At 40.8% G+C, this 19,233-nt stretch overlaps 1 protein-coding gene across 1 annotated transcript in view; it reads right to left on the minus strand.

Moving 5' to 3' along the window:
- The window catches only part of FMN2 (formin 2), a 373,106-nt gene that overhangs the window by 144,796 nt on the left and 209,077 nt on the right, over positions 1–19,233 (minus strand). The gene's annotated exons all lie outside the window — the stretch shown is intronic.

A 19,233-nucleotide genomic window follows, 5' to 3' on the forward strand; every position in this document is an offset into this window, starting at 1 on the left:
GCAGCTTTCACACTCGCCACAAACACAAACCCCAACAGGCCCCCACGGCAGAGAGAAACCCACAGTCTGTCTCTTTCATGACTCACCTGAATAAATGTGAAAAATCTGCTTAATACCAGAAAAATAGGCAACACACTCATGTTACTGCCACATCCTGGTTTTATGCCAATAAATGCACACATCTGCCAATTTATCTAAAGACATTTGGCAAAGGTTATATCTAATCACTAAATTGATAGACAATATGGAAACAGGTGCATTTCCTGTTACAACCCTATAAATTGTAATAATCAAAGGATAATTCTTTGGTTATAGTTTTGAAATTGGTAAAGGTGTCTGTTCAGCGAGGCAGTAGGTGTGGACGATGGAGAAAGTTCATTTCTTTGGATGAGATCTTCAAGAAACATGCATTGTTTATAGAGCACCCTCAACTGGAACTGTGTGGGGAAGGGGAGAGATGAGACTTAGAACTTGTATTATATTACATGATAGTTGATCTAGCTGTAGGGAAAATTCATGGTACCCAAGGAGGGTTAAACCTCTTCTCCACCTGATTGTTCCACCTGAAGCTTTCTTCACACTGATGCCTGTCTTCTGTTTCACAGTTTGCATGGATTGCCAGTGATCAAGGATGTTAAGAGCTCTGACAATAAAAAGTTCTTTAAAAAAAATTTTACAAGCCATGAGAAGGGTAAGTGCATCTTGATCCATTAACTCAATTAGAGGAGTGTTGCAGCTTCAGAAGTGATGAAAGCACTGGATACTTAAAGTAATAAAGGCGGAGGGGAGTGGGAGAAGCAGAGACCATAGTCTCCTCCACCAGAGTCAAGCTGTGAGCTTGGTCCTGCTGGGCCAGGAGGATGCGACTCCAGCAGGGCTTTCCCTCCCCCATACAGCTGGCTATGAGGAGTTAAAGCTCAGAAACAACAAGGGATGGATTAGAACAGAGGCAGTGCCATATTATATTTGAAAAGCTTGTATCTTTTTTAGAAGCAACATTTTATGCATTAAAGTCACATTAGAAGGACTTCCCTGTTGGTCCAGTGATAAAGAATCCACATGCCAACGCAGAGGACATGGGTTTGATCCTTGATCCAGGAACTAAAGTCCCATATGCCACGGGGCAACTAAGCTGCAGCTACTGAGTCCACGCACCACCACTAGAGTCTGTGAGCTGCAATAAGAGATGCTGCATGATAAAGTGAAGCTTCTGTGCATCGCACCTGAGACCTGAGGCAGTCAAATTAATTAGTTAAAAGCAATCACATAAGAGAAATCCTATATGTCCTCCATGATTATCGGTTATTTTATTCCTCCGGACAATGAGCTATCAAAATAACCCTTACATACAAATATATATATCAACAGAGAAAACAGAAAACCTTCATAACTGAACAAATGACCAAGCATGACTCAACACACACATAAACCAGCCCACCACATTTTATACATATTAACGACATGTTGAGTAAACCACAATTATTCTAAGTGTATCATGAAAAATATGTGTGTTCTTTAGATTTTTGTACATATAAATATTTTGGAAAAAGTTTTTGTGAGACCCAAGTTTTTAGTCAAAACCATCTGTAATACAATGAAAGGAACATGCCAAGTTTCAGTGTGTAAACTTTGATTTTCTCCGTCATAGGCTATAAGTTCACAACTTTTTTTTTAATCCATTAATAGTTTACTGTATGAGATGAGGAAATAAGTTTGTGTTATGACATTGTTTGACATTTTTGTTGCGACTTAATAGTCAATAGTCCTAAATAGTTCATGTACCTTGAGAATAGTCAATAGTCCTAAATAGTTCATGTACCTTGAGAATACATATATAATATGTATATATGATATAATCTTTTCTGTTTATATATTCTAAATCCTTCCTTATTTGTATTTTCCCTCTTGATCTGTTTTGACCAAAGTGGTTTAAAGTAACTCTTATTAATGTGCCTGTCTCTCCTTGTAATTATTACATAGTTTCTTTCTTATGTAGTTGCACCTGTATTTAGAGGGACATGAATTCAAATCTATTATAATTTCATTGTGAATTATAGCTGTTAGTATTAGGAATATGTTTTCATTGTTTTGTTGTTGTTCACATAATGTTCCTGGCCTGAATTTTAAGTTGTCTCATATCAAGATCATAACTCTTGCTTTTTTGATTCACATGTGTTGGGCCTAATCTCACTTCCCTTCATACATCAGCCTTTCTGAAATACTTTGTTATACCTAGGTTTTATTTAGAAGCAGAAGATATTAAGAAGAGGTGGCAAGAATACAGAGAAGAACTATACAAAAAAGACCTTCATGACCCAGATAATCATGATGGTGTGATCACTCACCTAGAGCCAGACATCCTGGAATGTGAAGTCAAGTGGGCCTTAAGAAGCATCACTATGAATAAAGCTAGTACCAGGTGATAGATTCCATTTGAGCTATTTCAAATCCTAAAAGATGATGCTGTGAAAGTGCTGCACTCAATATGCCAGCAAATTTGGAAAACTCAGCAGTGGCCACAGGACTGGAAAAGGTCAGTTTTCATTCTGATCCCAAAGAAAGGCAATACCAAAGAATGCTCAAACTACCACACAATTACACTCATCTCACACGCTAGCAAAGGAATGCTCAAAATTCTCCAAGTCAGGCTTCAATAGTACATGAACCATGAACTTCCAGATGTTAAGCTGGATTTAGAAAAGACAGAGGAACAGGAGATCAAATTGCAAACATCTGCTGGATCACTGAAAAAGCAAGAGAGTTCCAGAAAAGCATCTACTTCTGCTTTATTGACTATGCCAAAGCCTTCGAATGTGTGGATAACAACAAACTGGAAAATTCTTCAAGAGATGGGAATAACTGACCACCTGACCTGCAATTTGAGAAATCTGTATGCAGATCAGGGAGCAACAGTTTGAACTGGACATGGAACAACAGACTGATTCCAAATAGGAAAAGGAGTACGTCAAGGCTGTATATTGTCATCCTGCTTATTTAACTTATACGCACAGTACATCACAAGAAACACTGGGCTAGATGAAAAACAAGCTGGAATCAAGATTGCTGGGAGAAATATCAATAACCTCAGGTATGCAAATGACACCACCCTTATGGCAGAAATGAAGAAGAACTAAAGAGCCTCTTGATGAAAGTGAAAGAGAAGAGCAAAAAAGTTGGCTTAAAACTCAACATTCAGAAAACTAAGATCATGGCATCTGGTCCCATCACTTCATGGCAAATAGATGGGTAAACAGTGGAAACACTGACAGACTTTATTTTCTTGGGCTCCAAAATCACTGCAGATGGTGACTACAGCCAGGAAATTCAAAAACGATTGCGCTTTGGAAGAAAAGCTATGACCAACCTAGACAGCATATTAAAAAGCAGAGGCATCACTTTGCCAACAAAGGTCCATCCGGTTAAAGCTATGGTTTTTCCAGTAGTCACGTATGGACGTGAGAGTTGGACAATACAGAAAGATGAGCACTGAAGAATTGATGCTTTTGAACTGTGGTGTTGGAGAAGACTCTTGGGAATCCCTTGGATTGCAAGGAGATCCAATCAGTCCATCCTAAAGGAAGTCAGTCCTGAATATTCATTGGAAGGACTGATGATGAAGCTGAAACTCCAATACTTTGGCCACCTGATGCAAAGAATCGACTCATTTGAAAAGACCCTGATGCTGGGAAAGATTGAAGGCAGGAGGAGAAGGGGATGACAGAGGATGAAATAGTTGGATGGCATCACTGACTCAATGGACATGAGTTTGAGTAAGCTCCGGGAGTTGGTGATGGACAGGGAGGCCTGGTGTGCTGCAGTCCACAGTGTCACAGAGTTGGACACGACTGAGCAACTGAACTGAACTGAACTGAAGTTTTATTTATTTTTGATGCATTTTAAATTTTCAGTGACGAAACTTCCCCTACCTTAACCTGTGTGCCAATATATTGGGTTGGCCAAAAAGTCCGTTTGATTTTTTTCTGTAGGATGGCTCTAGTAGCACTTAGTTGTCCTTTAACCTCATTTGAAATCATTTTCTTAGATTGTACTGTATATTGTCATATCAGTGTGCATTTAAAAAAAACATCAGGGGGTGGTCCTAAGATGGTGGAGGAATAGGACGGGGACACCACTTTCTCCCCCACAAATTCATCAAAAAAACATTTAAACGCTGAGTCAATTCCACAAAACAATTTCTGAGTGCCGGCAGAGGACATCAGGCACCCAGAAAAGCAGCCCATTGTCTTCTAAAGGAGGTAGGAGAAAATATAAAAGACAAAAAAAGAGACAAAAGAGGTAGGGACAGAGCTCCGTCCCGGGAAGGGAGTCTTAAAAAGAGAGGTTTCCAAACACCAGGAAACACTCTCACTGCCAAGTCTGTGGTGAGCCTTGGAACCACAGAGGGCAACATAACTGGGAGGAAAAATAAATAAATAATTAAACCCCACAGATTACGAGCCCAACGATAACTCCCCCAGTGGAGAAACAGCACAGACGCCTGCACCCGCCACTAGCAAGCAGAGCCTGGGCATGGAGGCGTGGGCTGCATTGCTTAGAGTAAGGACCAGGCCTGAATGCCCTGAGGGCAATCTGAGGGAACTAACTTGGGCTAGCAAACCAGACTGTGGGATAGCTACCACATGAAAAGCCCTAACTTAAGACACCGCCAGGCCCACTCACAGAACAAAGGACTGCACAGAGCTAGTCGGCTGCACCTCCTCCAGGGACAGGCAGCCAGAGCCAGAAGCGGGCAATCTCAGCCCTAGAGAGACATAATCTACCAAACTGCAAGCAGGCTTCTTTGCTAACTAAGACTTCTTGGGGTTCTGGACACTCAACATCTGCCTGAGAAGGTGCCACGGTTGTACACCCAGAAAACCGCGCGTCAGGGACAGGGGAGGTGATAAGTCGCAGTGACTGCGCTCGTCAAACACTTCATCACCTGAGCTGCTCGGACCTGGAAAGGGCACAAAGTGCAGGTCCAACTGAGTCTGCGCCTCTGAGGACTTCCTGAGTGCCTGAACCTGAGTGGCTTAGAATTGGGAGGTGCATGCAGGCCAGGGCCGGCCTCGGACAGTTCCTGGCAGAGCAACATAGAGGCTGAGCAGTGTGGGCAGGAAGGACACATGTGCCCTGAGCGAGGGCAGGTCCAGTGTGGCTAAGACACTGCAAACACACACCAGTGTTATTTGTTTGCAGCCCCCCTCCCTCCCCACAGCGTGACTAAACAAGTGAGCTTAAAAAAGTGTTCACCACAGCCCCTCTTGTGTCAGGGCAGAAATCAGACACTGAAGAGACCAGTAAACAGAAGAAGCTAAAACAGAGGGAACCTCCTTGGAAGTGACAGGTGCAATAGATTAAAACCCTGTAGTTAGTACAGACTACATAGGAAAGGGCCTATAAATCTTGAGAAATATAAGCCGGACCAAGGAACTATCCGAAAATGAACTGACCCCACACTGCCCATAACAACACCAGAGAAAGTTCTAGATATATTTTTACTATCATTCTTTTTTTTGTAATTAAAAAAAAATTTTAAGTCCTCTATTATTCCTTTACTTTTCATTTTTATAACCTACTATTACTTTGCAAAAAAAGACCCTATTTTTTAAAGGTAACTTCATATATATATATATTCTTTTTATAATTTTTGTGACTTTTTTCCTTCTTTTCAATATTGTATTTTTAAAAATCCAACCTCTACTGTAGATTTTTAATCTTTGCTTTTTGGTATTTGTTATCAATTTTGTACCTTTAAGAACCCAATCTTCAGTACTCATTTTTACTTGGGAGTGAGATTACTGGCTTGACTCCTCTCTCCCACTTTGGACTCTCCTTTTTCTCCACCAGGTCACCTCTATCTCCTCCCTCCCCTTTCTCTTCTCTACCCAACTCTGAATCTCTTTGTGTGTTCCAGATGGTGGAGAACACTTAGGGAACTGATTACTGGCTGGATCTGTCTCTCTTCTTTTGTTTCCCCCCTTTATCCTCCTGGCCACCTCTGTCTCCTTCCTTCCTCTTCTCTTCTCTGTATAACTCTGTGAACATCTCTGAGCGATTCAGACTGTGGAGCACACATAAGGAAGTGATTACTGGCTAGCTTGCTCTCTCCTCTTTTGATTCCACCTCATCTCATTCGGGTCACCTCTAACCCCCTCCTCTCTCTTCTCTTCTCCATGTAACTCTGGGAACCTCTCTGGGTGTCCCTCACTATGGAGAAACTTTTCATCTTTAACCTAGATGTTTTATCAATGGTGCTGTATAGATGGAGAAATCTTGAGACTACAGTAAAAATAAGACTGAAAACCAGAAGCAGGAGGCTTAGGTTCAAATCCTGAGAACACCAGAGAACTCCTGACTTCAGGGAACATTAATCGACAGGAGCTCATCAAACGCCTCCATACCTACACTGAAACCAAGCACCACCCAAGGGCCAACAAGTTCCAGAGCAAGACATACCATGCAAATTCTCCAGCAACACAGGAACACAGCCCTGAGCTTTAATATATAGGATGCCCAAAGTTACTCCAAACCCACTGACATCTCATAACTCATTACTGGACACTTCATTGCACTCCACAGAGAAGAAATCCAGCTCCATCCACCAGAACACCGACACAAGCTTCCCTAGCCAGGAAACCTTGACAAGCCACCTGTACAACCCCACCTACAGCGACGAAACTTCACAATAAAGAGAACGCCACAAACTGCCAGAATACAGAAAGGCCACCCCAAACTCAGCACTATAAACAAGATGAAGAGACAGAGGAATACTCAGCAGATAAAGGAACAGGATAAATGCCCACCAAACCAAAAAAAGAGGAAGAGATAGGAAATCTACTTGGTAAAGAATTCCGAATAATGATAGTGAAATGATCCAAAATCCTGAAATCAAAATGGAATCACAGATAAATAGCCTGGAGACAAGGATTGAGAAGATGCAAGAAAAGTTTAACAAGGACCTAGAAGAAATAAAAAAGAGTCAATATATAATGAATAATGCAATAATGAGATCAAAAACACTCTGGAGGCAAAAAATAGTAGAATAAAGGAGGCAGAAGATAGGATTAGTGAAGCAGAAGATAGAATGGTAGATATAAATGAATCAGAAAGGAAAAAAGGAAAAGGAATTAAAAGAAATGAGGACAATCTCAGAGACCTCCAGGACAATATTAAATGCCCCAACATTCGAATCATAGGAGTCCCTGAAGAAGACAAAAAGAAAGACCATGAGAAAACACTTGAGATAATAGTTGAAAACTTGCCTAAAATGGGGAAGGAAATAGTCACCCAAGTTCAAGAAACCCAGAGAGTCCCAAACAGGATAAACCTAAGGTGAAACACCCCAAGACACATATTAATCAAATTAACAAAGATCAAACACAAAGAACAAATATTAAAAGCAGCAAGGGAAAAACAACAAATAACACACAAAGGGATACCCATATGGATAACAGCTGACCTTTCAATAGAAACTCTTCAAGCCAGGAGGGAATGGCAGGACATACTTAAAGTGATGAAAGAAAATAACCTACAGCTCAGATTACTGTACCCAGCAAGGATCTCATTCAAATATGAAGGAGAAATCAAAAGCTTTACAGATAAGCAAAAGCTGAGAGAATTCAGCACCACCAAACCGGCTCTGCAACAAATGCTAAAGGATCTTCTTTAGACAGGAAACACAAAAAGGGTGTATAAACTCAAACCCAAAACAAAAGTAAATGGCAACGGGATCATACTTATCAATAATTACCTTAAACGTAAATGGGTTGAATGCCCCAACCAAAAGACAAAGACTGGCTGAATGGATACAAAAATAAGACCCCTACATATGTTGTCTACAAGAGACCCACCTCAAAACAGGGGACACATACAAACTGAAAGTGAAGGGCTGGAAAAAGATATTCCACGCAAAGAGAGCCCAAAAGAAAGCAGGAGTAGCAATACTCATATCAGATAAAATAGACTTTAAAACAAAGACTGTGAAAAGAGACAAAGAAGGACACTACATAATGATCAAAGGATCAATCCAAGAAGGAGATATAACAATTATAAATATATATGCACCCAACATAGGAGCACCGCAATATATAAGACAAATGCTAACAAGTATGAAAGGGGAAATTAACAGTAACACAATAATAGTGGGAGACTTTAATCCCCACTCACAACTATGGATAGATCAACTAAATAGAAAATTAATAAGGAAACACAAACTTTAAATGATACAATAGACCAGTTAGAGCTAATTGATATCTATAGGACATTTCACCCCAAAACAATGAATTTCACCTTTTTCTCAAGCGCACATGGAACCTTCTCCAGGATAGATCACATCCTGGGCCATAAATCTAGCCTTGGTAAATTCAAAAAAATTGAAATCATTCCAAGTATCTTTTCTGACCACAATGCACTAAGATTAGATCTCAATTACAGGAGAAAAACTATTAAAAATTCCAACATATGGAGGCTGAACAACACGCTGCTGAATAACCAAAAAATCACAGAAGAATCAAAAAAGAAATCAAAATATGCATATAAATGAATGAAAATGAAGACACAACAACCCAAAACCTGTGGGACACTGTAAAAGCAGTGCTAAGGGGACAGTTCATAGCAATACAGGCACACCTCAAGAAACAAGAAGTCAAATAAATAACCTAACTTTACACCTAAAGCAACTAGAAAAGGAAGAAATGAAGAACCTCAGGGTTAGTAGAAGGAAAGAAATCTTTAAAATTAGGGCAGAAACAAATGCAAAAGAAACAAGAGAGACCATAGCAAAAATCAACAAAGCCAAAAGCTGGTTCTTTGAAAGGATAAATAAAATTGACAAACCATTACCCAGACTCATCAAGAAACAAAGGGAGAAAAATCAAATCAATAAAATTAAAAATGAAAATGGAGAGATCACAAGAGACAACACAGAAATACAAGGGATCATAAGAGACTACTATCAGCAAACATATGCCAATAAAATGGACAACGTGGAAAAAATGGACAAATCCTTAGAAAAGTAGAACTTTCCAAAACTGGACCAGGAAGAAACAGAAAATCTTAACAGACCCATCACAAGCACGGAAATTGAAACTGTAATCAGAAAGCTTCCAGCAAACAAAAGCCCAGGTCCAGACAGCTTCACAGCTGAATTCTACCAAAAATTTAGAGAAGAGCTAACACTTGTCCTACTCAAACTCTTCCAGAAAATTGCAGAGGAAGGTAAACTTCCAAACTCATTCTATGAGGCCACCATCACCCTAATACCAAAGCCTGACAAAGATGCCACAAAAAAAGAAAACTACAGGCCAATAGCACTGATGAACATAGATGCAAAAATCCTTAACAAAATTCTAGCAATCAGAATCCAAAACACATTAAAAAGACCATATATCATGACCAAGTGGGCTTTATATCAGGGATGCAAGGATTCCTCAATATCTGCAAATCAATCAATGTAATACACCACATCAACATTTTGAAAAATAAAAGCCATATGATTATCTCAATATATGCAGAGAAAGCCTTTGACAAAATTCAACATCCATTTATGATAAAAACTCTTCAGAAAGCAGGAATGCAAGGAACATATCTCAACATAATAAAAGCTATATATGACAAACCCACAGCAAACATTATCCTCAATGGTGAAAAATGAAAGTATTTCCCCTAAAGTCAGGAACAAGACAAGGGTGCCCACTTTCACTACTATTCAACACAGTTTTGGAAGTTTTGGCCACAGCAATCAGAACAGAAAAAGAAATAAAAGGAATCCCAATTGGAAAAGAAGTAAAACTCTCACTGTTTGCAGATGACATGATCCTCTACATCAGTTCAGTTCAGTTCAGTTGCTCAGTCGTGTCCGACTCTTTGCAACCCCATGAATCGCAGCACGCCAGGCCTCCCTGTCCATCACCAACTCCCGGAGTTCACTCAGACTCACATCCATCGAGTCAGTGATGCCATCCAGCCATCTCATCCTCTGTCATCCCCTTCTCCTCTTGCCCCCAATCCCTCCCAGCATCAGAGTCTTTTCCAATGAGTCAACTCTTCGCATGAGGTGGCCAAAGTACTGGGGTTGCAGCTTCAGCATCATTCCTTCCAAAGAAATCCCAGGGCTGATCTCCTTCAGAATGGACTGGTTAGATCTCCTTGCAGTCCAAGGGACTCTAAACAGTCTTCTCCAACACCACAGTTCAAAAGGATCAATTCTTCGGTGCTCAGCCTTCTTCACAGTCCAACTCTCACATCCATACATGACCACAGGAAAAACCATAGCCTTGACTAGATGGACCTTTGTTGGCAAAGTAATGTCTCTGCTTTTGAATATGCTGTCTAGGTTGGTCATAACTTTCCTTCCAAGGAGTAAGTGTCTTTTAATTGTATGGCTACAGTCACCATCTGCAGTGATTTTGGAGCCCCCCAAAAATAAAGTCTGACACTGTTTCCACTGTTTCTCCATCTATTTCCCATGAAGTGATGGGACTGGATGCCATAATCTTCATATTCTGAATGTTGAGCTTTAGGCCAACTTTTTCACTCTCCTATTTAACTTTCATCAAGAGGCTTTTTAGTTCCTCTTCACTTTCTGCCATAAGGGTGGTGTCATCTGCATATCTGAGGTTATTGATATTTCTCATGGCAATCTTGATTCCAGCTTGTGCTTTTTCCAGTCCAGCGTTTCTCATGATGTACTCTGCAGATAAGTTAAATAAGCAGAGTGACAATATACAGCCTTGACGTAATCCTTTTCCTATTTGGAACCAGTCTGTTGTTCCATGTCCAGTTCTAACTGTTGCTTCCTGACCTGCATATAGGTTTTGAAAGAGGCAGGTCAGGTGGTCTGGTATTCCCATCTCTTTCAGAATTTTCCACAGTTTATTGTGATCCACACAGTCAAAGGCTTTGGCATAGTCAATAAAGCAGAAGTAGATGTTTTTCTGGAACTCTCTTGCTTTTTCCATGATCCAGCAGATGTTGGAAATTTGATCTCTAGTTCCTCTGCCTTTTCTAAAACCAGCTTGAACATCAGGAAGTTCACAGTTCATATATTGCTGAAGCCTGGCTTGGAGAATTTTGAGCATTACTTTACTAGCGTGTGAGATGAGTGCAATTGTGCGGTAGTTTGAGCATTCTTTGGCATTGCCTTTCTTTGGGATTGGAATGAAAACTGACCTTTTCCAGTCCTGTGGCCACTGCTGAGTTTTCCAAATTTGCTGGCATAATGAGTGCAGCACTTTCACAGCATCATCTTTCAGGATTTGAAACAGCTAAACTGGAATTCCATCACCTCCACTAGCTTTCTTCGTAGTGATGCTTTCTAAGGCCCACTTGACTTCACATTCCAGGATGTCTGGCTCTAGGTCAGTGATCACACCATCATGATTATCTGGGTCATGAAGATCTTTTTTGTACAGTTCTTCTGTGTATTCTTGCCATCTTTTCTTAATATCTTCTGCTTCTGTTACCCTAAAGACTCCACCAGAAAATTACTAGAGCTAATCAATGAATATAGTAAAGTTGCAGGATACAAAATAAACACACAGAAATCCCTTGCATTCCTATACACTAATAATGAGAAAATAGAAAGAGAAATTAAGGAAACAATTCCATTCACCATTGTAACGAAAAGAATAAAATACTTAGGAATGTATCTACCTAAAGAAACTAAAGACCTATATATAGAAAACTATAAAACACTGATGAAAGAAATCAAAGAGGACACTAATAGATGGAGAAATATACCATGTTCATGGATTGGAAGAATCAATATAGTGAAAATGAGTATACCACCCAAAGCAATCTATAGAATCAATGCAATCCCTATCAAGCTACCAATGGTATTTTTCAGAGCTAGAACAAATAATTTCACAGTTTGTATGGAAATACAAAAAAACCTCGAATAGCCAAAGCAATCTTGAGAAAGAAAAATGGAATTGGAGGAGTCAACATGTCTGACTTCAGGCTCTACTACAAAGCCACAGTCATCAAGACAGTATGGTAATGACACCAAGACAGAAATATAGATCAATGGAACAAAATAGAAAGTCCAGAGATAAATCCACACACCTATGGACACCTCATCTTTGACAAAGGAGGCAAGAATATACAATGGAGAAAAGACAATCTCTTTTACAAGTGGTGCTGGGAAAACTGGTCAACCACTTGTAAAAGAATGAAGCTAGAACACTTTCTAACACCATACACAAAAACAAACTCAAAATGGATTAAAGATCTAAATGTAAGACCAGAATCTATAAAACTCCTAGAGGAGAACATAGGCAAAACACTCTCCGACATAAATCACAGCAGGATCCTCTATGACCCACCTCCCAGAATATCGGAAATGAAAGCAAAAATAAACAAATGGGACCTAATTAAAATTAAAAGCTTCTGCACAACAAAGGAAACTGTAAGCAAGGTGAAAAGACAGCCTTCAGAGTGCGAGAAAATAATAGCAAATGAAGCAACTGACAAACAACTAATCTCAAAAATAAACAAGCAACTCCTGCAGCTCAATTCCAGAAAAATAAACGACCCAATCAAAAAATGGGCCAAAGAGCTAAATAGACATTTCTCCAAAGAAGACATACAGATGGCTAACAAACACATGAAAAGATGCTCAACATCACTCATTATCAGAGAAATGCAAATCAAAACCACAATGAGGTATCATTTCACGCCAGTCAGAATGGCTGCGATCCAAAAGTCTACAAGCAATAAATGCTGGAGAGGATGTGGAGAAAAGGGAACCCTCTTACACTGTTGGTGGGAATGCAAACTAGTACAGCCACTATGGAGAACAGTGTGGAGATTCCTTAAAAAACTGGAAATAGAACTGCCATACGACCCAGCAATCCCACTGCTGGGCATACACACCGAGGAAACCAGAATTGAAAGAGACATGTGTACCCCAATGTTCATCGCAGCACTGTTTATAATATCCAGGACATGGAAGCAACCTAGATGTCTGTCAGCAGATGAATGGATAAGAAAGTTGTGGTACATATACACAATGGAGTATTACTCAGCCATTAAAAAGAATAAATTTGAATCAGTTCTAATGGGGTGGATGAAACTGGAGCCTATTATATAGAGTGAAGTAAGCCAGAAAGAAAAACACCAATACAGTATACTAACGCATATATATGGAATTTAGAAAGAGGGTAATGATAACCCTGTATGCGAGACAGCAAAAAAGACACATATGTATAGAATAGTCTTTTGGACTCTGTGGGAGAGGGAGAGGGTGGGATGATTTTGGAGAATTGCATTGAAACATGTATAATATCATATAAGAAATGAATCACCAGTCCAGGTTCGATGCAGAATACAGGATGCTTGGGGCTGGTGCACTGGGATGACCCAGAGGGATGGTACGGGGAGGGATGTGGGAGGGGGATTCAGGATGGGGAACATGTGTATACCCGTGGCAGATTCATGTTGATGTATGGCAAAACCAATACAATATTGTAAAGTAATTAGCCTCCAATTAAAATAAATAAATTTATATTTAAAATAAGCAAATAAATAAAATGGATAAGCAAAAAAAAAAACCATCAAAATTGGTGAGTTTTGGGGCAGCCATTTTAACATTAAAAATGGAAGAAGAAAAGCAACATTTTTGACATATTATACTTCATTACTTTAAGAAAGGTTAAGAATGCAACTATAACACAGTTTCATAAGAAAACTATTATTCAGTGGTAGGCACAGGGGTAAAAGAACTGCTCTACCAGTAGCTACCAGAACACTCAGGGATAGAGTCACCACGAAACATCCTATAAAGTTCTGTCAGTTGAGAAAGAGCATTTCCTCATTTTTAAGTGTTCTCATGCTTTACACTCAATGCTAGAAACTAGTTCACCTTTCAGGAAAATAGTATGTCAAAGCAAGAAACAGAATCATCTGCCCATGTACTTAGATTTTGCTCACAGCCATCACCAAGGTTCACTCTACCACCAAAGCCTAAGCCCTCCCCGCCGCCGTCCTCCCTGCCTCCAGTGCCCACCGGCAACGCGTGAGGGGTGGGGTGACACACAGCACAGAGACGGTGATGAGAAGGCACGTGGCTACAGGACATCCCAGCCTTTCAAGGGCCAAACAAACTACTCTCCTCTCAGATAAAGAAGTGTCAGTCATTCAGTCGTGTTCACTCTTTTTGACCCCATGGACTGTAGCCTGCCAGTCTCTTCTGTCCATGGGATTTTCCAGGCAAGAATACTGAAGCAGGTTGCAATTCCCTTCTCCAGGGGATCTTCCTGACCCAGTGATTGAACCCACGTCTCCTGCACCAGGGCTTCCCTGGTGGCTCAGAGGTTAAAGCATTTGCCTGCAATGCAGGAGACCTGAGTTCGATCCCTGGGTCGGGAAGATCCCCTGGAAAAGGAAATGGCAACCCATTCCAGTATTCTTGCTTGGAGAATCCCATGGACAGAGGAGCCTGGTGGGCTACAGTCCATGGAGTCACAGAGTCGGACATGACTAAGCTACTTCACTTTACTCCTGCACTGTAGGTGGATTATCTACCATCTGAGCCAAACACCACACAGCCAACTTTGAAGAGTGGCTGCTACACATAACTCTCATATCTGTCTCCATTCCGGAAACAGAAATGGACACAACCCAGTACTAACTCAGTGTTTCAGTAATAGTGATGGAAAACCCAAGCTAAGGACAATCAAATTTGCCTCATTTACGTTCCCCTTGAACTTGAACTCCCATCTCTCCCCTCTCATTTCTCACTTGAGAATTCCATCACAAGGCTGTCTTCCAGGAAAGGTTTGTAGTGGAACCGCTCAAAGCAAGGAAGGAGGAATAAAACCTTTACACTCTTCCTTCTCCATGAGTGGCCAGCTGGAGTTTCAAATACTCCCACACCTGGAAAACACAGCTCATTCCCTAAGGAATGAAGGAAGGGTGTTGTGTGTGTGGGTGCCAATGAGCATGCATGTGTGACTATATGTCTGAATATCTATGTGGGCTTGTGTGTGTGCTTGCATGTGAGTGCACATACACATATTTATAGGAAATAACTCATTTTACAGCCATTTTTACTAATGAGAAAACTAAGAAACAGAGATGAGGAAGACATTTGCCCAGATTTACCCACCTAACCAGTGGCAGAGCTGAGCTTCAAATGTGCCTTAGACTGGATGGTTTAAACAATAGGAATTCAGTTTTCAAGGTTCTGGAGATTGGAACTGGGGTGGCTTCTCTTGCTGGCTGGCAGACTCCTGGTTTTCCCTCCTCTTATTAGGATGCTAATCCCATGATGGGGGCTCCAGCCTCTTGGCCTCATCTCAACCTGATTAATCTCAAAGGCCCCACTTCTGGATACTATCACATTGAAAGTTAGGACTTCAGTGTAGGAATGGGGAGAAAGGGAGTGAACATTCCATCCATAACAGAAAACAGGGGGCCTGCCTGGTCCCAGAATCCACGTCCCAAGCATTGCTAGACTACACCAGAAAGTGGAGGGAAACCTGGGAAGCAGAGATGCTAAGAAGAAATGTGCTTAGATGGTGAGTCATCCCCAAGGACCACACCAGGGAGATACTCTGTGTTTCCCTACATACTCTCTGAGCAACTGGTTCCTAAAAGGGGGGCATAGGAAGTTCCATCTAGAGGTACCACCAGACTCATAAATAATCACAATATGCTTCAGTTTATTGATAGCCATAACCTAGATTGCTTTTTATATAAAATTTTTTTCTTTATCTTTGCTTGCAAGAATGAACTCCATTAATTAGTTTTTTAAAAAATATTTTTCTTCACTTAACTCACAGATGTGAAAAAGAAACCCACAACTTCTTTTCTCTAAGAAACAGAGTCAATAAGCAAACAGGGTCATATAATATGACCCTTAAAGCAAGAGACCAAATTTGCTAAATAGATATTCTCCAAAGTTTTAAAATTCCATATTGGTGGTCAGAAGTATTATGTTCTCCTGCCAGTTCTGTTTTTGCATTTTATTAGATAACAGAGGTCCTCCTCACTCTGAGACAAGCTAACATACTATAGACAGCACTGAACAAGGAGTCAGATGGACGGGTGTCCTTATTAAGGGGAAGCCTCAGATACACTTGATCTACAAGCTGCAATTCTCTTCCCTGCAAAATAGAAATTAACTGGACCATTTTACACAACCATCAGTAACAATGGGGTGGGAGTGTACAATTCAAAGCAATACTGAATTCCATCTCTTTGGATACTGATAAAAAGATTTGATTATGAAAGATTTTAGAATGTATCTCCTGTTTGTCAGAAGCAATTACCTTTTTAAGCACCTGCAACCTCAGGCAATTCCTTCCTATACCATGGTCAGGATGAGGCTCCTTAGCTCTGAGCCCCTTTAAAGGGGTCACTGAGCGAATATCAAAACATCCACAACACAGGATACAATGAAGAGTCAGAAATTGACAGATGTTACAGGAATTTCTGATTTAAATCTAAAAGCATGTTATTGTCCTTATAAGGTATCCTTAACTACATTTTTTTAAAAAATAAAAAAGTGTTTGAAAAGCAATCATTAAGCTTGCTGCTCCTGCTGCTGCTAAGTCGCGTCAGTCATGTCCGACTCTGTGCGACCCCACAGACGGCAGCCCACCAGGCTCCCCCATCCCTGGGATTCTCCAGGCAAGAACACTGGAGTGGGTTGCCATTTCCTTCTCCAATGCATGAAAGGGAAAAGTGAAAGTGAAGTCGCTCAGTCGTGTCCGACTCTTAGTGACCCCATGGACTGCAGCCTACCAGGCTCCTCCGTCCATGGGATTTTCCAGGCAAGAGTACTGGAGTGGGGTGCCATTGCCTTCTCCAATCATTAAGCTTAGAGACCAAATAATAAAAATAACCATGTTTCATTTACCTTATCAACTATATTGCTGATGGAATACTATGCAGTTTTACATAAATCACATTTAAACACAATAGAAATTTCAATGACATACTTGAGTATTCATTGCCCTTGTGCCAACAATACCAACTGGCTTTATACAGGAAGGGCATGAAAAGGAGGGAAGGAACCAGGGGTCACTGTCCTGGAGGGACAGTGAAACACACTTCCCTGTGAGGGATCTTTACACACTTTCTTAGGTGTGTCTCACCACTGTATCTGTAATCACTGTTGACATGCGTACACAAAGGGAGTAGAACTGGGTAAACAGTTAACAGTTCAGCGCCCGGGCCTCCATGTGACTGGCGGCACCAGTAAGAAAAGCCATGCTCCAGAGGCAGTTGCTGCAAGGTCCTCAGACATACCCGCCACACTAACATCTGAAACGGGGGTCTGCTGGTGACACTAAAGGTACACATGCCTGTGGATCAGATGAAATCTCTTAGAGATGCACAAGAGCAGGAGAGCCCCATGCAGGAGTCCACAGCGGGGATCCTTAGGGAGGCTTTCCCCTAATAGCCTGGGTGCGGCTCTGGCTGTGCTGCGTTTCCAGTGTCTCGTGCAGACTGAGGACAACAGACCCCTCGCTCTGTGGTATGACTGCGTTGGCACAGAGCAAATCCTTCAGAAAAGATACTGGTGAGAGGATCTCCAAGTACAGACAGCCAGGAAACCTCAGGGTTACAGAGCAGGCTTTTCAAACTCTTGTGTTCCTGCTGGGCAATAAACGTTGGTTTAATAAATATCTAAACAAAGAGAGAATTAGATCAGAAATTGCTTTGTCCGACCCTACTACCTGTGTGCCTGGAAAATGTCCACTTCACACTTGTTGTCCAGGCAGCATTATGAACGGCACCCCTTCCACTCTCAGAAGTATCTCACCCTGGGTGATAAACCACGCAGATACTCTACCCAGAAGTGAGACTGGGGGCTGGGAGGATAAAGCTGACCCTTATGAAATTCAGAATTTTTTTACAGCTACTGTTATCTACCAAAATGGACCTGAGAGTTGTCAATACTGCACTGACTCCTTATGGATCAAAAGTTGTACAGAAAATTCAGTTTATTTTCACTAAACTGCAAGTCTATAGCTACTGTCATAATACCAATTTTTGAGAACAAAACTGGATTATTTAAAGGAATCCTCCCATTGAACAATTAAAAATGATGAACAAAATATATTTGAAAAATATCTTAAAGGCTTCAAAGATCTGACAAGATAGGAACTAGAATTTTAATCAAAATGCAGGAGATAACCTTCAGAGATGAGCCAGTTCAGAGCCTGCCTTGGCCCTGAGAGTATCTCCGTTTGTGCTCAGTTGCTTTAGTCGTGTCTGACTCTTTGTGACCCCATGGACTGTAGCCCACCAGACTTCTCTGTCCATGGAATTTTCCAGGCAAGAATACTGGAGTGGGTTTCCATGCCCTCCTCCAGGGGATCTTCCCAACCCAGGGACTGAACTTGGGTCTCTTACTTCTTCTGCACTGGCAGGTAGGTTCTTTACCACTAGGGCCACCTGGGAAACTTACAAAGGTACCTGCCTGGTCTATTGTATCATTTAAAGTTTGTGTTTCCTTGTTAATTTTCTGTTTAGTTGATCTATCCATAGGTGTGAGTTGGGTATTAAAGTCTCCCACTATTATTGTGTTATTGTTAATTTCTCCTTTCATACTTGTTAGCATTTGTCTTACATATTACGGTGTTCCCATGTTGGGTGCATATATATTTATAATTGTTATATCTTCTTCTTGGATTGATCCTTTGATCATTATGTAGTGACCGTCTTTGTCTCTTTTCACAGCCTTTGTTTTAAAGTCTATTTTATCTGATATGAGTATTGCTACTCCTGCTTTCTTTTGGTCCCTATTTGCATGGAAAATCTTTTTCCAGCCCTTCACTTTCAGTCTGTATGTGTCCCCTGTTTTTGAGGTGGGTCTCTTGTAGACAGCATATGTAGGGGTCTTGTTTTTTTATCCATTCAGCCAGTCTTTGTCTTTTGGTTGGGGCATTTAACCCATTAAACTTAAAAGCTTCTGCACAACAAAGGAAACTATTAGCAAGGTGAAAAGACAGCCTTCAGAATGGGAGAAAATAATAGCAAATGAAGCAACTGACAAACAACTCATCTCAAAAATATACAAGCAACTCCTACACCTCAATTCCAGAAAAATAAACGACCCAATCAAAAAATGGGCCAAAGAACTAAATAGACATTTCTCCAAAGAAGACATACAGATGGATAACAAACACATGAAAAGATGCTCAACATCACTCATTATCAGAGAAATGCAAATCAAAACCACTATGAGGTACCATTTCACGCCAGTCAGAATGGCTGCGA

Source organism: Bubalus kerabau, chromosome 1 (assembly GCF_029407905.1).
Source record: "Bubalus kerabau isolate K-KA32 ecotype Philippines breed swamp buffalo chromosome 1, PCC_UOA_SB_1v2, whole genome shotgun sequence".
NCBI lineage: Eukaryota > Metazoa > Chordata > Mammalia > Artiodactyla > Bovidae > Bubalus > Bubalus kerabau.